This window comes from Mus pahari, chromosome 18, assembly GCF_900095145.1.
Source record: "Mus pahari chromosome 18, PAHARI_EIJ_v1.1, whole genome shotgun sequence".
Lineage (NCBI taxonomy): Eukaryota > Metazoa > Chordata > Mammalia > Rodentia > Muridae > Mus > Mus pahari.
The window spans coordinates 14,147,883-14,151,468 of NC_034607.1; the positions used below are offsets into that span (position 1 = coordinate 14,147,883).

General features: G+C 50.9%; 1 protein-coding gene across 1 annotated transcript in view; it reads right to left on the reverse strand.

Moving 5' to 3' along the window:
• Window positions 1-3,586, reverse strand: part of Ptk7 (protein tyrosine kinase 7 (inactive)) — a 65,174-nt gene that overhangs the window by 16,622 nt on the left and 44,966 nt on the right. The window lies entirely within an intron of this gene.

Sequence of the window (3,586 nt, forward strand, 5' to 3'; positions counted from 1 at the left end):
AGGAGGAGGAGGAGGAGGAGGAGGAGGAGAAGGAGGAGCAGCAGCAGCAGCAGCTGGGGTCTAGCTGGAGGGTGGTCACTAAGGGTCTTCAAAGTCACATATGTCTTTGAAGAACATAACTTGTTCCCCAACCCTTCCTCCTTGTACCCTCCCACCCCACCCCGCCTCCTGCCAACCAAACATTCTGCCTCCCCTTAGACCCGAAGCAATGGATGCAACAGACCATGGAGCGAAACCTTTGAAACAGTGAACCAAACACGAATCCTTCCATTTGTACATCACTCCGACAGCTGTCACAGCAAGACTGATGCGCTCGTCCTCAGAACTGTTCCGTTTGAGCTGCGCTAACTCCCTACCTAATCTCCTCTGTCTTATGAACAGACAGCCCCAACCATCTATCTCCCGACTCATGGCACCGCCCCACAGCAAGACCTGTCTCCTGGCATTTCCAAATGGATAGGTAGAGGCCTCCAGGCTTCACGTACATAGAAACTATACTCGGTCCCTCCAAAACCTGCTTCTCCTAGCTCATGCTGTGCTCGCTGCCTAGCTCTGTCCTATCCTATTCTACGCTCTCCATCTCGGGAGGGAACACTGTTTCCCAGGCAACTGCAGAAGCCACAAGTCCAGTCTTGGCTTACATGTGCCCCGAGGCCAGGCGAGGGGACAGTTCTGTGCACTGTGTACCCAAATGCTGATTACTACTGTACCCAGGGCTCTGGTTGCAAACGGACTTGGCACTGCCAGTTTCCTGTCTCAATGCTGTGTACAAATTGCTTCCCATCCCGATTGGTTAATGAAAAGCTGATCGGCCAATAGCTGGACAGGAGAGGAGGGGGCGGGACTTCAGATCTCAGACAGTAGGTCCCTAGGTGGAAAGAGGGAAGGAGGAACGCCAGGAGAGAATTGCCATGCAGAGACAGCCAGAGCAAGAGCAAGCAGGGCAAGGCTAAGCTGGCAGGTAACAGGCACATGGCTGGGTAGTAGGCGGTGGCATGGTCCCGTCAGAATAGATGAGAGCCTGCCAAGCCATTGTGCAAGAAGCTTTTAAATAAATACATCAGGTCTCTGTGTGATTACTTCAGAGCAAGGATAAGCACAGAAAAGTCATCACATTAAAGGCCATCACTTTTATTCTAGACCCATCCTACTTATAAAGCTCTGAAACTGGACAGGGCTTTAGCCAACTCTCATGTCTATTGCTACACCTCTGCTCAAGTTTATTCAATATTCCCTGGGCATCTACTAATTGCTCTCCCTATCTATACGTTTCCTTGTTTGGAGCCAGGGTCTCACTATGTATCCCTGGCTGTCCTGGAACTCTCTGTGTAGATTAAGCTGGCTTTGAACTCACAGAGATCCACCTGCTGCTTCTGCCTCTGACTGCAGAATTAAGGGCATGCGCCACTATGCCCGACTCCTATTTATACTCCTATTTAAAATAATAATAATAATAATAATAATAATAATAATAATAATAATAATAGGGTTTTTATTCCCTGCACTTGGGAAAGAAGATGTCTGAGTTTAAGGCCAGTCTGACCTCCATAGTGAGTTCTGGGCTGGCCAGGGCCACACAGTGCATGTGTGCCCATCAAACACAACTTGCGGGGCCACTCTCTCCTCTCACAGCGGACCTCAGGGACTGAGCTCCAGCTGTCAGACTTGGTCTTCTCGGCACAGCTGGAACGAGCCGAAAAGCCAGTCTTCCACTTACAAGTGAGACCGAGTGTGTACAGCCACAGGCAGCTACCCGGGCCTGTTCATCTCTTTTTAATGTGACAGCCACACATTCTCCATCAAGAGGCAGTCTATCTCTATTTCCTGGATGCTGGGCGGCCTGAGCCTGGCTTTGCCTTCTCCAGTCCACTTGGGCTTTCTTGGAATCCAGTTCCTACGTGAGCAAACCTGGCCTAGTCAGGCACGTGAAGAAGACAATCAGAGCAGCCGGCCACTAGATGTGAGCCGACTGACTGGCCCCCCCTCCAGCAGTGTCTGAGCCCTTGAAGGTGAATCCCACCCACAAAAACCAAAGTACACCCTAGGCCGTTCCAAGCTGGGGAGGATGGCTCGGTGAGTAAGAGCCCTTGTTGCTCTTACAGGGGATCCAGGTTCAGTTCCCAGCACCCATGTGGCAACTCATAAGCAGCAGTAACTGCCAGGGATGCACTCCAGGGCTCTCTTCTGGTCTCTGTGGACGCCAGGCATGCATGCAGTGCAAAGACTACGTACAGGCACAACACTCATCCACCCAGAATAAAGTTACTAAGTTCTGTAATTGCCCAGTAAGCTGTCCTTCACACTCGTTTGCTCTCTCCTGTCAGAATATAAGCAACGGTACTAGGGTATGCAGAGGTGTGTGTGTGTGTGTGTGTGTGTGTGTCTGTTTTCCTGATGGCCACATTCCTGGTACTGAGGACTGTGCCCTAGGATAAAAGGGTCACTCAACAAGTCTCTGCTGGCTGAGCAAGGTCCCAGAACCCAACTTCCTCTCTACACCGCATAGCTCCATGCTCGATCCTGCCTTGGTTGCCTCATGCGCTACTCCCGAATCTCCTCAGACAGCATCCAGCAACGCACTCCCTGTCACTCTGCCAAGTCACCGACCGAGGCCAGCAGGTCCCAAACTTGAACATGCATAAGCCTGAGGTTGGGTGTTCTGAGTGTCTCAAAGCACCCCCAACTGCCGAGGCCCACGCAGGAGGAACGACAAATGGCTTTAGAACTCACAGAATGTGGCCCACGGGTTACCACAGCCACGCGGGTGAGCCTCGGTGTGGCCCCAAGGACCACGGGTCCTGAGGACTCCCCACTGTTGCGGAGCTCTGCTCTGCCTGCTGCCCCGCATCCTCGACATCTAAGAATTGTGTGAAAACGCTAAAGGGCTTCCAGTCCCTCACCGGGCAGCATCTCTGGTCTCACAGTAACAGTGCTGATCTCTTTCAGGCCCTGCTGCTGGGGCCNATTAATGACTCCATCGCTCCACAGAGAAGAACTTAGAGCCGGGCAGTGGTGGCGCACGCCTTTAATCCCAGCACTTGGGAGGCAGAGGCCGGCGGATTTCTGAGTTCGAGGCCAGCCTGGTCTGCAAAGTGAGTTCCAAGACAGCCAGGGCTACACAGAGAAACCCTGTCTCGAATTGCTGATGAGGGGCTGGAGAGATGGCTCATCAGTTAAGAGCACTGACTGCTCTTCCAGAGTCCTGAGTTCAATTGCCAGCTCACAACCATCTATAATGGGTTCTGATGCCCTCTTCTGGTATGTCTGAACACAGCTACAGTGTACTCATATAAATAAAATTAATAAATCTTAAAAGAAAGAAACAAACAAACAAACAAAGTAAGTTTGCCCCAATTCCTTAAAAAAAAAAGGCTGCTGATGAGTAGATATTTATTCTGGGCATTTAAGGTAGATAAGGCTAATTTTTATATAGAAGTTTAGATTTGTGACTCTTTTAAGATTCTTCCAGGGCTGGTGAGATGGCTCAGCGGGTAAGAGCACCCGACTGCTCTTCCAAAGGTGCAGAGTTCAAATCCCAGCAACCACATGGTGGCTCACAACCATCCTTAACAAGATCTGATTCCCT